Raw genomic sequence first — 18,480 nt, 5'->3', positions numbered from 1 at the left:
TCCCTTCAAATAAATCCGAAATGGAGCTTTATGAGGAGATTTTCTTGTTGAATTTAGAGAATCATATATCATGGGAGGACTACATCAAAAAGTTTAATTTCAGATTTAAAACAGGACCTCGCAACAGGGCAAATTGTCATTGCGTATTCGAAGCTACCCCTGACTTAAGAAATATGCTACTAAAAACAAGCCAGGTTTTTATATCCTTCCAGTCATTGTCTATAAAAGACTACATTGCCGTGTCAAACTGCCATAAATGTGGAAATTTAGGACACATAAGCAAAAACTGCAAGGACAACGAAATCTGCACTCACTGTGCTTGCGAGGGGCATACCAGAAATAAGTGCCCCAGGATCGAAGAACCAAAGAAATGTATACCCTGCCTCAGAAGGAAAAAAGAATGTGACGGCAAAGACTGCCCCACATATAACATTCATTTACAAAGACTAATTGAAAGAACCGATTATGGACCATAAGACAAACTCCAAACAGTCATCCAGGGCCAAGAACAGGAAAACACCCTGCCGCGTTCGCCGCGATGCAGCAAGGGCGGCAGCATACAGAGAAAGAAAGATAAGAGAATGGAAACTAATCTTAGCTACTAAAGAAGAGAAACCGATTGACGATCTAATTATTAACCTGCTAAAATCGACAATACTTAACTCAGAGTATTGCAATAGTCACTGCAATAACAATCCATTATCAAATTTTTACCTAACCAACAATCAATCCACCCCTCCAGCGAGACTACCTTACCAAATAATTAGTCGAAACATTCCCGGACTACCCATGAGCGTTTTCACCGCATTGCCTTGCATTTTCCCCACACTTAACCCCCCATATGGCTCCCCGGAGTCATCCTACTCGGAAATGCCACACAGTTATTCTCCACTTTCCTCATCCACCTCGCCATCACCAGTTTGTGCCTCACCAGTCCATGAACCTAATACAAATAATGTTTTAACTCTGCCTATGACCCCACCCGATTCCCCATCGGAATCACCCGAGAGACCTCACACTATCTACTATTCTCCTAAACTCAAAAGGACTACTCCCTCCCCTCCCTCGCCAACAAACATCCTTGCGCAACTGCACCTGGAGCCCACCCCCTCAGAACTTCCGCGAACAAACCTTGTAAACACAACCTCTGCTTCAGAAAAGAACCTCAACCCCAACGCTCCTGAGTTCCAACCTTCCAGTAAATACCCTAATTTTTGCAAACCGACACTTCTAAACCCACCTACACCGGAAGTCACTTTCAATAACATAAACCCAGATACAATATATAAAGATTTCGAAACGTCTTTACGCCTCAGTCGGCTGGAACAGAAAGATAACCTGGCAACCGCACTGAGACTAATAATCAGATATAAACATAAGAACGGCAGAAACATTACTTTTCCATATCCGGAGGCTATAGACAAAATAACTCTAGCGTCGAATAACATACCAATTACGGAAAATGAACTCTTTGAACTCCTTGACAAGGTTTTCTCACGAAGGGAAGTGCCCTTCGAGCTGGAAGACATTTATGCTGACTTCGCAAGGGCGTACGGAAGAGTCGCGTTTATCCACCATAAAGAATGGCCGCAATGTTACCAGATCGTCAGACATCCATGAACGGCCAAATAAGAGTCTTACAGGCCAACCTCAATGGTGCAAAACTAGCTACCCAGGAAATATTTGAATTCGCAAATATAAATAAAATTGATATTCTGTCCATTCAAGAACCGTATACTATTAATAGTAAAATACCATACGTACCGTCAGGAATAAAAGTATTACATGACAGCGAGAAACCACAAGCTGCTGTAATTTTAATGAACAAGAACATCATTCCAACCAAAATCGCTCAATTTTCGAACTCGCACATTAATTGTGTACAACTCTCCCTAGAAAACTTTACGTTCATCCTTATAAATAGTTATTGTCAATTCAGCACTAACCTCGAAATTTTTCTTGACAAGATTGGGGAAGCATGCGATGCCTACAACATCCACAAATTACTGATAACTGCGGATGCGAACTCTTCCTCCCCTTGGTGGCACGGCGACACAACGGATCCTAACGGAGAGTTGATGGAAGATTTTATTGCGAGCCACAACCTCTTTGTCGAAAATGCTCCTGGAAATCCGCCAACGTACAGGGGAAGAGCGGGGGCGTCCAGCAACATAGACATCACTTTATCAAACAACAAACTCTCAGGAAAAGTGCGAGAGTGGAAGGTCTTCGACATGGAAACCACGAGTGACCATAACATAATCACCTTCTGTTTATTAACCGACATCAACGAACCCTCAAGCAAGGCCGAAAATACGTACGACTGGAGAAAAACTAATCATAGGCTTCTTATGCAAGCAATAAACCTCCCACCGCAGGTGGACTTTACAAAGACCGTGCATGAATGGGCAAAATACGTGACAGAAGAACTAAAAAATGCAATAGATCAATCAACCCCGAAATTATCGTCCAGCGGGAGACAATCTGGTAAGCTCTGGCCCAAAAAACTTAAAAACCTAAAGCAAGTCACGAAGAAAGCGCGTAAGCTGTACCAGAGGACGCGAATACACGCTCTGAGGGTAATAAACTTAGATCTCTACAGGAGGGCCAAGAGCAGATACGAAGCCGAGCTGAAGAACTTTAAAACCAATAGCTGGAAACGTTTTGTCGAATCAAAATTAAAAAATGACAAATGGGGACTCCCCTATAGGGTTGCAATGGACAAGATAAAGATTGGAACTGGTTTTACAACTCTGCAGAAAGAGGACGGCACCTACACCAAGGACCTGCAAGACACAGCGGAATTGCTACTTAACACTCTACTTCCCGATGATAACGTAAATGAAGATAACGACACCCATAAATACATCAGAAGTAATTATAAAGAAAAAAACAACAACAGACCCCTCCTTCCCTTCAGCGTGGAGGAGGTCATAACTGTAATCACGGCCACAAGAAGCAAAAAATCGCCGGGTCCAGACAAAATTCCTGCCGAAATCATTAAAATGGCAACCCCGGCAATCGCCCCTTTCCTAACGTCTCTGTACAATCAATGTCTCATTGCTAAGGAATTTCCGAAAATTTGGAAGGAATCTGAACTTATTATTATTAAAAAAGACGGGAAAAAAGAGGAAACGCACCCCAAGTCGTACAGACCGATCTGTCTTATCAACATATTGGGAAAAATATTCGAAAAATTACTGACTAAAAGACTTTTGGAATTCACAGCTTTAACAAACAGCTCAGACATTCAATTCGGCTTCACGAAAGGCAGATCTACCGAAGACGCTATAAACAATCTATTAAACACGATTGGCTTGGTTGATGAGAAATATGCGGTGGCGGTGCTGGCGGATATATCGGGGGCCTTCGACAACCTCTGGTGGCCCCACCTCTTCCAAACTTTGCGGAACTTGGACTGTCCTGGGACACTGTACACTATCTTACTTGACTACCTCACCGACAGGAGAGTGTTTTTATCTCTTCCAGAAGGAAAAATCAACAAACTTATATCTAAAGGGTGCCCACAGGGATCGGTACTCGGTCCACACTTGTGGAATGCTAATTTCGAACCATGTCTCCAAGTCATGAAGGGCCTACAGGTAGTACACAAGTGTATTGCGTATGCAGATGACTTATTGCTGGTGATAACTGGAAATTCCAGACGGGAGATTGAATCACGCACTTCTACTGCTCTTAATAGATTGACGCAATGGTGTAACAAAGCCAAATTGGATCTTTCTGCGAATAAAACCAACTATGTTTTACTAAAAGGAAAATTAAGTTTTAACAGAAACCCTACAATTAAAATAAATAATAATTCCATCAAAAGAGTGAAGGAAGTAAAATATCTCGGAGTCACTCTCTACGAGGGGCTGCTTTTCAAGAGGCACATCGAAACCATTACCTCTAAAGCAGAACTAATAATGAACAAGGTGGCCACGATAGCCTCCAACAAATTCCATCTGCCACCCTCAACTTGGAAAACGTACTTGGTCTCCATTTATGACTCGATAGTATCGTATGGTGCATCTGCGTGGGCATCGACATCCCTGGGGAAATCGACATACGTGCATAGACTCAGATCGTCGCAGAGAAAGGTTCTGCTCAGGCTAACCGGGGCGTTCAGAACAACATCTACCGAAGCCTTGCTCACAGTAACGGGCACCTTGCCGTTGGATTACATTATAAAGCTCCGGGCCCTTTCCTACTTTTTCAGGAAGGGCAACGAAAGAAAGATAACCGAGATGCTAGGAAACTTCTACCCAACATTCCGTGACATAAAGCATAGAGTAAGAGAGGATTGGCAGAGGGAATGGAGCTCTTCCGAGAAGGGTAGGAGACTCTACCAGTTCATGCCGAACACGAACGAGCCTTTGGTGCATAAAAACAAGGGGTTCTCAAGGGGCTTGATCCATTTTCTCACGGGCCACGGCCCATACGGCACCCATCTTTTAAAAACGGAGAGACGAAACAACGATCTCTGCAGGTCCTGCACGACGGAAATCGACACCCCAGAGCACAAGGTATTTTTCTGCCAAGCTTCGGACGAAATTATCATCGCAGCGAGGCGGGAACTTCCCCACACGGACGTCTACAATCTGCTAAGGAGTCCACATTTTGATAAACTAAATGCTCTGGCAGACATGGTGTCCGATGCGGAGCTGAAGATATTCATGCGAGATAATCGCCGGCGACCTTTTGCCCCCCTGCCCCGCCCAGCCCCCGCCGAAACACCAAGAAGGAATCCGAGGAGAGGAATCCCTGCGCCCCCTCCCGAGCCCCTCCCCGAAGAGGAGTCACCGGAGGGTGCGTCGGGGCGTCGCTGCTGCGATGTCGCCGCTGGACGAAGGAGGTGGCCGAGAGAAGAAGAATCCACCCACCTCGCACGCCTGGGGAGCGACACAGGAAGTACATGAGACGGATGGAACGGCGTTAGGAGGAACAGCAGTGTTAAGTAAATGATGTCAGCTCGATCCCCAGGGAGGACCAAAAAAATGCTAAAGAAACAAATTTTAAAAAATTAATTAAAAAAAAAAAAATCCCAAAACAAGAAACTGACATCCCGGGAGCTTCCCTTCTGGAGATTTTCAATTTACTTAAGAAAGCTTATCTGATCAAATTAGATCAAATAAATGAATCACCGCTGGAAGCCAGTGGACTCCCTGGGAGTTGAGCTCGGGACTGAGATTAGAATTACAATTTAAGATTATAATTTAACAACATCTAATATATGTATGTTCATTGCCTTCAATTAACTTACACAAGTTGTACGCTTAGCATGGTTAAACATATTCTATTTTTCTTATGTAATATATTAATGTTTATATTTCTTGTACTTTAAACATATATAATTTTAACAGGTGAAGGTAATAAAGGGATATTTTTAGTTTCATAAACATTAATCACTCCCGTTACATTGATTAAATAATTAAATAATAATGTAATAAAACAAAAAGTTATGACCCCTGGTAGTGAGACGGGCGTGATAGGATGCCATTTTATAATGTAGAGAAGCAACGACAATAAAGCATCGTTCTTCACACGGACATTGCTCCTTGTCCGTCGTGATCCCTTGTCCCCTCCCTGGAATGCAGACGCTGCACTCTTGCATGGACGTGTGCCAGATCAGCAGTTGTGCACGCGGCTGTAACGACCCTAAAGAATTCAAATACAAATACAAATATCACACTCCAAAATTTTAATTTTATCTCTTCTTTCTAATTAATGAATAGCAATCAGTGTGGGCGCAGGATGCGGCCTTTCTTTGGGCTCCCTGCTCTGGTATGCCAGACTGGGGCTCTGGACTTGTGAGTTGGGTTCTGTGGGTTTGATGAGGAAAATAATCTTGTACATCAAACCGCTCTGGAATGCCGGAACGGAATCTTCTGCGACTCCAATATTATGCATGCTTGTCTCACTGCCAGGAAAACGTTATCGAGAATGTTATTGAAGATGTTCTTCATGATGTTGAAATAATATTATTAATATTGTTATGTAATGTAATGTCACGTCATCTGTTCTGGATTCCAGAACAGAAATAATATCACATTGAGTACATCAATTATATCATGTATATGTTCCTTGTATAACATTACAATTTATTATTATTATACCTATTTTAAAATGCAAATAGTAATAAATAGAGGAAATAAAGTCGGGGGAACCGTCAAATTCGGAGCAACTGACGTCCTGGTATATTTTTAGGAACCAGGACAATAAGACCATACCCTCGAATGTAGGCGGGAGGAGCCGGGCTTACTTCGGGGGTTCCCCCCTTATTACATGTATTGAATAGCTGTATATTTGTGTATGATTTTTGCTTATAGTTGATAATTGTCTAAATTATATGATAATGCAAATTCAGTATGTAATGAAATAATGTAATAAAGGGAATTATTATTATCAGGCTATTGAATCAGGAAGAGTAGAAGGGTTATGTAATTGTTGTACGGTTTATGATCACATTAAGTGTTTGTTGGGCGCTCCGACAATGGGTGCTGCTCTATTTCGAAAGGCGGACGTAGAGCTTAAGTATGTTCTTTAATTAACCTATATTGCATTCAATAAGTGGTGTACGTACATTACATTGTACTATTCGTTACATGTAATTATGTACTTCTTTCACTGAATACAGTACTACTCGAGGGCGGAAAATGTGTCTAGCTCGAGTGGGTAAGTAGGAGCCAAAAACGATGGACGAAACAAGACACCTCGATTATTAAATACCCCATATATGGAAGCGTATCATATGCACAGTGCTGCCACCTCTGGTCAAGCGCGAAACTACTTCCTAGCAGTACTCGGGTGGCTGATACTGATTGGATATAGCTTCTTTAATGTGTTTGGCTGATATATTTTTCTTCAAAATGGCGCCTATGGGAGAGTCAGATCAGGACTGAGGAAGCAGGGCCGGATTAAGACGAAATTGGGCCTCATGCTTTACTAAGTAAACTGTTTAACGTAAAATTGATAGCATTAACTTGAAATCTTCGGTGAACAATAAACACAACGACGTTATAGTTACCTCACAGCGCAAAAGAATAATAGTAACTGTATAATAAGTACCGCTGTGTCTAGGCGTCCGATATTGGTGCTCCAAATTTCATTCTAAGATTTATTTTCAGGTTAATATAGCAAAAGAAAACTGCTCAGCTTTAGGAAAATTCTCGTCTGTTTCCAGCTGGACCTATTTCAGGAATGGGCCTAATGCTGCAGCATCAACAGCACCCACCTTAATTCGTCACTGGGAAGGACAGCTGCACTTGCGCCTTATATTAAAGAACACCTACCTCCGTGGCGGAGTGGTTAGCACAGAACGCTAAGATTCCAGGGGTTCTGGGTTCGAATCAGCCTGGGCGTGGGTGTTCATTGTGAGTGTCTCTTCATCAGTTTCATTATAGCATCACTCATGCTCATCTTTGCGATTAGTGAAAAGTGGCAGATAAGCAAAATAAAATAAACAAAATCAATTATATTAACGGGCATGCCAGATCGACAATTGTCCTCTTCCATTTTTTTGTGCTCAAAACCTACGCTGCTTCAAAACAGAAACAAATTTATCACAATAACAGTCGCTAATAAATATTAGCAGTGTATTTGAACGATGAAGAAACAACGCCTACGATAGAGACATCTGTTGGGCTGCTGCTAAACTATCAGACAGTTACATACGATGCTTCTAGGCCTCCAATAGCATTTCGGGTCTTCTCTTTCCCCCACATTTTCGAATCCCCTCCCCCGCAAAAAAGAACCTGGGTAGGAGCCTGAATTTTGTCAAGCAAATCTGGGCTTGTTTCAAGAAAGGATAACGAAATGCTATTTCAAGTTTGAGCCTTGCTTCTGGCATCCAGCCATACAGAATAATAGAGAGACATCACTATGAACTGTTGGAGCTTGGTTCGATAGGGAATTAAATAGGAAGTAATCAACGAACACCTGGTTCAGTTCTGTACACTTCGCTTCAGCTTGCAAATGAGCGGAACGACCTGAGTGCTTCCCCGAGTATTAAAACCGATTGTGTGCGTTCGTCTCCTACGGCCAGTAAAACCTGAGCCGCGTTCCGCAATCATTACCATAAACTCACATTGTGGTAATCTCTTTCCATTGCAACTACGGCTATTACAGTGGCGCGACAGTCGTTTATAATGGGTTACCTGTGACAGTGAGTGAGTCTTGTGACAAGTGTGAAATCAACCTTCAGAAACAAATGCATGTTTTCGAACCAAAGCGACATGACATGGTGCACGTGTCGCTCGGACTGGGCCGTTTCCTGACTACCGTGCACCACGTTCGTCGCCTCGGTCTGTTTTTCGCGCATGCTTATAGACTGAAGGGGCCCGTTTCCTTGTCGCTTCGGTCTGAAAACTCCCTAACAAGTACTTGCGATACATGCGAGTTTTGATATCCTCAGCGTAAAATAGCTTTCAGACCGAAGCGGCAAGCGACAGTCTAAGCTGCACGTGTCGCTCGGACTGGGCCATTTCTACAATATCGTGCATCGTGTCGTCTCTGTCTGGTGGTAGCACATGCACAGTGAATGCTTTTTCACAGACTAGATAGAGTCTGTGTCGCTTGACAATTCGGTTTGAAACCCCTGTATTGCTTGTCATCTGTCGCTTCGGTCAAAAAGCTCTCTGAATGGTAGTGCGGTTGAGCAAATTACACAACTGTGATTCAGTTCTACTGAAACACAGATTAACTGTCATTATCACATATTTTCTATTAACACATTTAATTGGAAGGAAAAAAATAGCAAATATCTGGTCGCATCTCAAATTCACAAATTATCCCTAAATCTTTCGTGACGATTGAGACTTTCCATGCGTTGTTACATGAAATATAATTTAAAAATTCTAATCGGCTGCTCTTCAATTTTAATCTCAAATAATTTTATAATATTCTCACATTTATTGTATTAATGGAGACATTTGAATGGCAATATAACTCTCTAAAAACTGGTAAAATATTAATTTTAACTTTATGACTTTTGTTTTATGAAACTATTAATTACTTGTAACTACGCTCGTTCCCTCTCGTGGCAGTTTTTACAACCTCCGCTAAAGCCTGAGCATGCCAAGATTCAAATCGCAATGTATAACGTTTCTTATTGTTAGAGGGCGGCGGCGGCGATTCGTGATGGGGTGGGAGTGGTTTGCTCCCCCATCCCACAACTTTTTACTCTTTGCCCCCGCACTGAGTTCTCTTAATGCTTAGGGTCTGTCCGAAAGGTACAAAGTACAGACTTGAAGTATGGTCTTGGCGGAAGTGACGTCACCTAGTACAGTTCGAAAGCGCCAAGGACAGAAGTACGCAAGTGCACAGCTCGCAGTACAGATGGTTGCTGACTAGGTCACGTGATTACCGCACTCGTTGTTCATTTGTTTAAAATCAGGGAGGTAGAAAGCCAGCAACACAAGTTAAATATACGTTATGGGCCAGCAAGTTCTAATGTGTTGAAATGTATGTGTACGAACATTTGAAAATGCTATGTGATTTCTATGGTGAAGAATAAGTGTTTAAAACGCGAGGAAAACAACGAGTACTCAGTTTTATCTACTGATCGTATTTGGCGCTGCAGTCGAAGTGCAATTCGAAAGACTTTCACTTCCAATCCACGACTTGAAGTCCGCACGCCAAGACCATACTCGGAGGATGCTCGCTTCAAGTACGGTTTTGCATCTTTCGGACACGGCCTTAGGCTTGTCTATCAAGAAAAGTAAACTGTCCTTGCCCCCACGTTTTGGCACCCAATCGCTTCTACTGCCTGTTAGTAATTGTTTGATACTTCTTACACAAAAAAACACACAAAAGTTCCATTAAATCAAAGAAAATAGTTCATAAAATTTCCTAATAAATTTGAATTATGCAAATTTAGTGAAAAACCAGGTAAGAGTGAATCGTGTGATTCTTGTGTATAGTGCCCTAAATTTAAGCTTTTGTTTGATAAATACGACAAAAGGAGGAGTTTCGTACGTGTACGTACAGTCACCAGCAACAAAAATGGGAAATCCTAGATCCTGAACTACTGCTTTCCTTATCTCAACAGCAACATACAACGCATTGCAGGGAAAGCCGTATTTCAGGATCTAGGTCTTCCCATTTTGATTGACGGTTACCGTCCGTACGCTCGTTGCGAGATTTGGTTGGTATTTGACTTGGTATCGAAATCAGGAGGGCTACGATTTTCATGACTTAGAATATATATATTTTTTTTTTTTTTGGTAAGGCGATGTATTCTCTAAATACTATATAGAAATTCATATTATGAAGAAACTAATTGAATTAAGTTGTTTTTTAAGGGCATATTCAGCATGCTCCGCCCCTGACCCATTTCCAGTGATAGTAGAGACCTGTAATTTTATATGTAACATTGTTCATTCTTTAGACTAATATCCACAAAGTTTCAAGAATTTACAACAATTTATAATTTTGTTACAAGTTGATGATCAGTAAGAAGTGTAGCCACATGTGAAAAAATGGAAAAATCTGATAAAATATTTACTCAAGAAAAATCTAACACCGAAAGACATCCATGCAGATATGGTGGGAACTCTTGGAGACTCTAGCCCCTCATATGACCTAGTGAAGAGATGGTGCCGTGAATTTAAATGTGGTCGGCAGACCTGTGAAGATGAGCATGGTGGTGGCCCATATGCAACAGTGACCACACTAGAAATGATTACAAAAGATCATGACATGATTTTGGCAGACCGGCGAGTGACTGTCCGCCATATAGCAGATGCATGTGGCATCTCAACTGGCAGTGTGCATTCAATTATTAATAATCATTTGTTAATGAAAAAGATCTCTGCACGTTGGGTCCCAAGAATGCCGACGGTCGACCAAAAGAGGACACGTTGTGTGACAAGTCAGAACCTGTTACGGACAATAAAGGCTGACAAGCCAAAGTTTCTGAAGAGATTTGTTACAATGGATGAAACGTGGGTTCACCACTTCGATTCCGAAAGTAAACGCCAAAGCATGCAATGGAAACACACCCATTCTCCACCCCCAAAGAAATTAAAGGTTCAACCATCAAAGGGCAAAGTGATGGCATCTGTGTTCTGGGATGCAGAAGGAATTCTTTTGATAGATTATCTCCAACGGGGAAAGACAATCACAGGTGTTTATTTTGCAACCCTAATTGAAGAATTACTTACTGCCATCAAGTAGAAACGCCGCGGAATATTTGCCCGTGGTGTGTTGTTCCATTGTGACAATGCTCCCGCCCACACCTCCCAAGTTGCGGTGGCTGCAATTCATGTAGCAGGGTTCGAAATTGTCCCTCATGCCCCTTATTCTCCAGATCTGACCCCCAGTGACTTCTACCTGTTCCCGAACATGAAGAAACACCTTCGTGGAAAACATTTTGCCAGTGATTCCGATGTTAAGGATGTTGTGAATGCTTGGTTGCAGGACCAACCAAAATATTTTTTTCTGCTGAGATTGAAGCACTGGAAGGCCGATTGGAAAAGTGTGTTAATGTTGCAGGGGACTATGCTGAAAAGTGACAGTGATTTGGTTTTCCTACGAGTGTTCCTTCTATGTCAGGGGCGGAGCATGCTGAACCACCCTCGTATTTTGCCATTTATACGTGATAGAGCATATTTTGATGGATTTTCGGTCATATTTAGCATATTTTCGCTTTTTAGAGAAATATATAGTCATTTTCGGAGTGGATACGTTCTAACTTCCATGTTCACTTGAGTTTTTTTCCTTTGGACAGCAGCAAAATCTTTTTAATTTTTTTTTTTTTTTTTTTGAAAATTTACAGAAAGTATTCATTGTGGATTGCAACTCAGGGCCCATAAAGTGAACTAAAAATAGTTCGTATATGAAAATATTTCAGCATATGTTAGACATTGATGTTTGAAACCGTCCAGTTATAAGGGCATATTTTTCAAATTCCAGTGCATATTTTGTAAAATTTTAGGTCATTAGAGCATATTTTATTTGGCATATTCTGTTCATACTTAGGTCATAAAAATCCTAACCCTAGTAATCAGATAAACGTTTATCATGGTTCAATTTGTGTGTTTTTGGAGATAAAGTCGACGAAAGTGTTTCGTATTACTAAAATGTGAGGCCAGCCCCCGTGGCGGAGTGGTTATCACATCGCGCTACGACGCCAGGGGTCCCAGGTTTGAATCCTGGCCCGGGCATGGATGTTTGTGAGTGTCCATTCATCAATATCATCATGTCATCACGAATCCCCCATCTTCGCAAATTAGCCAAAAGTGGCACAAAAGGCGAAGTAAAATAAACAAATCAATCAATCGATCAATACTAAAATGTGAATGTTTCAGCCACGGCTTACTCTTCTTTTTTTGGCTTGTTCAATTAATTTATAGGGATTCAATTTGTTGATGAATTTAGGGGACTTTTGTATATCTTACTAAAAAGAAAATTTAAAGGGGAGCATAGCATCCCTGTAACTCTCCAGTTTTTGCGCCACTGTCTTTGACTATGGAAGTCTGCTATTCTGTCAAGGACTATCAATCTCTCTTCCACGTAGTACACTCTGGAAACTGCATTCTTTCAGGCCTCCGAGGCTGTGGCGCCTGGACCTACAGCCAGGGGTGTATGTGGGCTATGCCCTCCCATGTGTAAATCTGCGTTAATTAGTTTAAGCTAATTACTTTCATCATTATGATTATCAAGAAGTGGCAAAAAGATTAACAAATGCAAATGTGGAAGTCCACTCGAGTGCATGAATTACACTAAGGTGCGACTAGCATCGAACCCTAAGGCATTTAGGAACACAGTGCTGTGTAGAAGAACCAGAAAGAATCCATACACACAAATTTATCTAACAACATTTTCGTACAGCAAAACTCTACTTGTTTTAGGTTTTATTAGACGACTGGCACACTGTGGTGGCATATCCGATGGCATAGTGGTAATGTCGTCGCCTTGTAATCAACGGCTACCGAGTTTTATACCCAGCGGAGGCGATTTTATTGGGCTGGACGTAATATCATATTCTATAATTTTACTTAGTATTTGGATTATTATTGACCCTAATCTTGCTACAATATTTCATGTTGTGTAAGCGTCCGGATAGTCTGACAGAGCTTCCGATCACACATTATACATACATTTTAGATTTATTTATGAGATTGATGTGATATTCGTGTAGTTCTGGGACGTCGTCTCGGTGAGGGCGATGGTGGGCCTGGAGAGAGTGACAGAGAAAGCAGATAGGAAAGAAAGAGAAAGTGGGAGAGAAATAAATAAAGAGTGGAAAGAGAGAGAAAAAAATGGAAAGAAAAAAGAGGAGAGAAGGAAAGAGAGATAGGGAGCCAAAGAAAGAGGAGATAATAAGAATGAACGAGTAAGAAAGATAGAAATAAGGAGAGAAAGAAGAAAAATTGTAGAGAGAGAGAGAGAAAGAAGGAAGTAAAAACGAAAGAGAATGAGAGAAGAATACAATAGATGAAAAGTTATAGAGAGAGAGATAGAGAAAGAAGGAAGTAAAAACGAAAGATAAGGAGAGAACAATACAATTGCTGAAAAGTTAGAGAGAGAGAGAGAGAGAGAGAGGAGAACGAAAGAGAAGGAGAGAAGAATACAATAGATGAAAAGTTATAGAGAGAGAGAGAGAGGAAGAAGACAGAGAGAGAGAGGAGAACGAAAGAGAAGGAGAGAAGAATACAATAGATGAAAAGTTATAGAGAGAGAGAGAGGAAGAAGACAGAGAGAAAGAGGAGAACGAAAGAGAAGGAAGTGTACAATGAATAGAGGCAAAGATAGAAAGAGAGAAGGAAGAAAAGTTGTATAGAGAGAATGATGAAAGTAAAAACGAAAGAAAAGGAGAGAAGGATAAAAAGAAAAGGCATTAAAAAGAGAAAGAAAGAGGGGAGAGAGAGCAAAAGAAAAGGAGAAAAGGATACAAAGAGAGAGAGAGAAAGAAAGAAATTAGAGAAGGAGAAAGTGATACAGAGAGACAGAACTAGAGACGTAGTAAGAAATGAAAAGAAAGAATAACGAAAGATACAAAAGGAAACAGAAAAACAACTATGAAATCGATATACATGTATATATATAGGGAAGATATTTCGTCCACCCTTGTGGTGATATATCTACTGGTATATAACACACCTTATCTCCTCCAAGATTGCGGAAGTAATAATCTCCAATCATAGTAAATAAACACAATAGTGCGCCACTGCGCGCAAATATATGAACAAGATGCGTTGGGACGCACACAACACTATTACAGTAGTGAAAGTGATTCAATTCTCGTTGAAGTTCCGATTATCTCAAAACACATCACTGCCAATCACTAATCGTGAAGATGATCCCGAGTGTTGTCACAGCACAAAGAGTCGTTGACACACATGCACTCACTCACCTGTCGGTAACCCAGCGCAAGTATTATGGTCGATGGTCAGTTCTACTCTGGGGTCAACTCGGCCGCTACGATTTCTATTTAACGAAAGGTTAGGAGCGAGTTGAAAAGTGGGACGCCCGCCAGCTTTTACCCAAGAAAGACTCTGGAGCATGCACGGAAGGGACTTTGATCACGTGACAAGATTTTCCCCTGTAGATCTTTGTGTTAGCGTGGCCAAAAAAAAGGAGAAAATTGCGCTTTTCATTCAAGCTTATCCTACTGCTGTCCCTGCCCTCACCCAGTTCCGCAACTGTTAAATATATGTTGACGAAACTCTCACAATAAGTAATCAAGCCTCTACGACTAATTAGCGGACCTTCAGGTGACGTAACCTCCTTTCAACCTATCGGCAGTGATTCTAATCTGTAGATTTTATATTTTACGGAGAAGGCGTCCCAAGGTGTAGAAGACATTTGCTCCCCATGACAGCAATTTAAGCTCCATTGACCTTCGTGAACTTGGTTTTATCGTTAAGCTGTTTTTAAGCACAAATATTTGGCACAAACTTGCTAAAGTCAGAACCCTCACACTATAAATTGAATGGTTCGGGTGTAAAACACGGTGACATTTTGGTCACTTTTGAGTTACAAAGTGAGTGAAATTGCCATGCCATACAATTTGGATTGGACTCGGTGCAGCCTTCTGAAATTGGTAAACACAACACGGAAACAATTTGCCTACAGTCATGGTCGTATTTAGAGGGGGGTTTAGGGTTCAACCCCGCCCCCCCAGAAACTTCTGGAATTTTGAATTAATGAAGTTCAGAAACCAACATTTGTAACTCGTATTCAAAAAAAAAAAATATTCGAAGCTTCACAAAAATACAACAGGGAGGCAATGCTAGGACGATCGAGCAAGAATTTTCGGTAACAGTTTCATACATCGGAGACACATATCTTCAATTTTACACAAGAAACAACTTACGGAAATGAGTTTCTCCAAGGTTTACAACATTCTTCGAGGTATTTTCTTTCATGGTGGAATATATTTGACCGGGAAATCATGTATTTCGCAAGAGAAATATCTCACCGACGCACAATTGCCATTGCTTTAATTTGCTTGCCCTACGACAACCAGATGCTGCGTACGTTTGATGACGTAAGCCCCTGTCAGTGTTTCAACCCCCCTTTTTTATAATATACTTGCCTAACGTAACCAAACCTAACCTAACCTTATCGGAAATGGTTCGTGGGGCTATCCGTGAATGGTTCGTGGGGCTATCGGTCAGATACTGTGCATAATGGTACGTGGGGCTATCCGTGAATGGTTCGTGGGGCTATCCGTGAATGGTTCGTGGGGCTATCCGTGTATGGTTCGTGAGGTTATCCGTCAGCTACCCGTGCATAATGTATAATTTCCACCGGTGACGAACATGATAGTAGGTATTTTTCGGTGAAGAAGGTTGAAACACTGCATACCACACTCACATACAACGTGAGTCAAGATGTGCCCGCCATATTTTGTGTTCCGGAAGCTAAGAAAGGAATAAAAAAAAGCACTTAGAATGTGAAAAATTGTGTTTGTTTTCATGTAAAAAGCATAATGGCACCTTGAACAATGTTCCGCAATACACAATTGGTATTAAGTACGAACCATGCGAAACACAAAATATGAGATTTTAATGTGTCTCCGATCTATGGAACTGGTACCGAATTTTCAAACATTTGGAATTCCTGAAATTTGAGCAAAGGAGGTTTAACTCTCGGAATGGCAGCCCACCCTCGAATCCTCCATTTTCACTTCTGCTGTCCTCTTTCCAGTGTTTTTCCTGGGTCAGACTGAACTTTTAAATTCTCTGTTCGGTAACGTTTTAATCCCCCCTTGATATTATTTCGAACCTAGGATCTACAGCTTTGTAGCGTGTTACGTTCACTATGCTTCACCCAGCGGTCGATCTAGGACATACATTTAACCTATAATCCTGTAAAATACATACTTCTGCAGCACATGTGGTTGTGTATAATGCTGTTTGGTAAGTATAGGAGCAATTATGAGCGTTGAGAGGTCGGACTGATTCAGCTCATAGGACCCACCCCCCTCCTTCCTAGAATTGACATCGCTTATTGCAAATTGCAATATAGCGGAACGTTTGTTATTTTTGTTGTTAATAACAAATAAAGTTCATCTAGTTTTTTCTTTTTAATATTCTACTATTTAATTCAAAGAACAACTGTTTCCACAGTTTTCAAATTTCCAAAAATTAAGTTGTATGTGACAGGTCAATGAACATTAACTTTATGACTAAAATTTCCCTCTAACTTTTTAAAGCTTTTTTCTTGAAGGTATGTAACATTTAATAAAATATATTAACGATGGATTTCAGTACACACTGTATGAAACGCAAAAAAAGGTAAAGAAAGAAAAGCAGTTGTATACATACTAGGGGTGTGCGGGATCCCGAAAAGTCAGAACTGGGATTGGAAAAAAAAAAATCTCGTCCCTATCCCGACTTCGGGAAATGGCTTCCCGACTTTTCGGGATACCGAGCAGTCGGAAAATCCCGAATGGTCATTTTAAATTTAATTTTTTTTTTAATTCTCGACTTTTCTGCTTTGCAAGTGTGTGGAACTTATTGGAAATTGTTTGTTTCTATTCCAGAAATGCAAAAACAATCACTTAAGTTGAAAATGACGTGTAGAATTCGAGATTTTCAGAGTTTCCGTCCCGAAAATTTCCCGACTTAGTCGGGAAATGGTGAATTCTTGCCGTCCTGAATGTCGGGATTTATAAAATTTCCCGTCCCGATCCTGTCCCGACCAAAAAAATTCTGTCCCGCGCACCCCTAATACATACACTCATCTGATGGATCGAATAGACAAGTCTTCTCGAGGATATAATAACAGCAATAATAATAATAATTAGTAATAATACTAATAATAATAATTTTGGAACAAATTGTTTCATTATCATGAAATTTGAATTATTATTATTATTACATAATAATTATTATTGTTATTATTTATATTATTCAAATTTCTGGCAACGCCCATGGGAACAATTGTGAGTGAACCCCCACCCCCCCGAAAATTTTTCCTGGCTACGGCCATGTCTATAGTATAGCTTCTAATAACCCTTTTTTTCTTAATCAACTCAGAAATGACCAAAATTGTCACTTACCATGTTTCGCACCGGAGCCCTTGAATTACTACTCAATATACTCGTCACTGTTGTCGAATCATTGCACTACCTACACTCTGTCAAGGGAGTCCCTGCAGCAAGCGAATGAAAACAAGTCCTCTGCGCAAATAGTGACTCGGCGGGCTCGACCAATGAACACGCTGCTTTACTCCGCCAACTCGCTTTCTCCCGTTCCCTACCGTTATGCGCGGCCTTGGTCCACAGGTTCCAAAGGCAGAGTATATATATTCTCGCACTTCCACCACTTGCTTGTCTTTTTTTTCCTTTCCTTATTTTCGGTTCTTCATTTTCCTTTTAGGATTTGTTTTTAATTCTCTTTCTCTTTTTTGTTCTTTTTTTAAATTTTTCTTTCGCTCTATCGTTCTTATTCATGTTTAGTTTATTTTTCCTGACTCTCTTCTCTATCTTCATTTATTTCTGTTTCTCTATTTGAGTACCTGTTCTTCATCTTTTTAATCGCGATTCTAATCATAGCATCTTGCCTCCACGATGACGTAATGTTAAAGGGATCCCGGGTTCGATACCCGGTGGAAGCACATGGTTCGGATCCCAAGTCTAGATCCGATTAGCCTCTCTGTGCATAAAGTGATCTAAAGACAATAATTAATGAGATGATGTGATATATACGAGGGTGGTTCAGCATGCTCCGCCCCTGACCCATTTCCAGTGATAGTAGAGATCAGTAATTTTATATGTAACATTGTTCATTCTTTAGACTAATATCCACAAAGTTTCAAGAATTTACAACAATTTCTCTATTTGTTACACGTTGATGATCAGTAAGAAGTGTAGCCAAATGTGAAACAATGGGAAAATCTGAGGTCCGAGCAGTGATAAAATATTTACTCAAGACAAATCTAACACGGGAAGACATCCATGCAGATATGGTGGGAACTCTTGGTGACTTTAGTCTTTCATATGATCTAGTGAAGAGATGGTGCCGTGAA

General features: G+C 40.9%; 1 protein-coding gene across 1 annotated transcript in view; it reads right to left on the bottom strand.

Moving 5' to 3' along the window:
• Positions 1-14,397, bottom strand: part of LOC146003814 (acyl-CoA Delta-9 desaturase-like) — a 54,052-nt gene extending 39,655 nt beyond the window's left edge. Inside the window, exon 1 of the mRNA XM_083142234.1 lies at positions 14,357-14,397. The gene's annotated coding sequence lies outside the window, so the exon portion shown is untranslated. The remainder of the gene's footprint in view (positions 1-14,356) is intronic.
• Positions 14,398-18,480: the final 4,083 nt, after the last annotated feature.

The sequence above is a fragment of the Lepisma saccharinum genome, chromosome 20 (assembly GCF_977018435.1).
Source record: "Lepisma saccharinum chromosome 20, izLepSacc3.1, whole genome shotgun sequence".
NCBI lineage: Eukaryota > Metazoa > Arthropoda > Insecta > Zygentoma > Lepismatidae > Lepisma > Lepisma saccharinum.
Note: the sequence above shows the minus strand (reverse complement) of the source record. Positions and strands in the feature narration are given on the sequence as shown.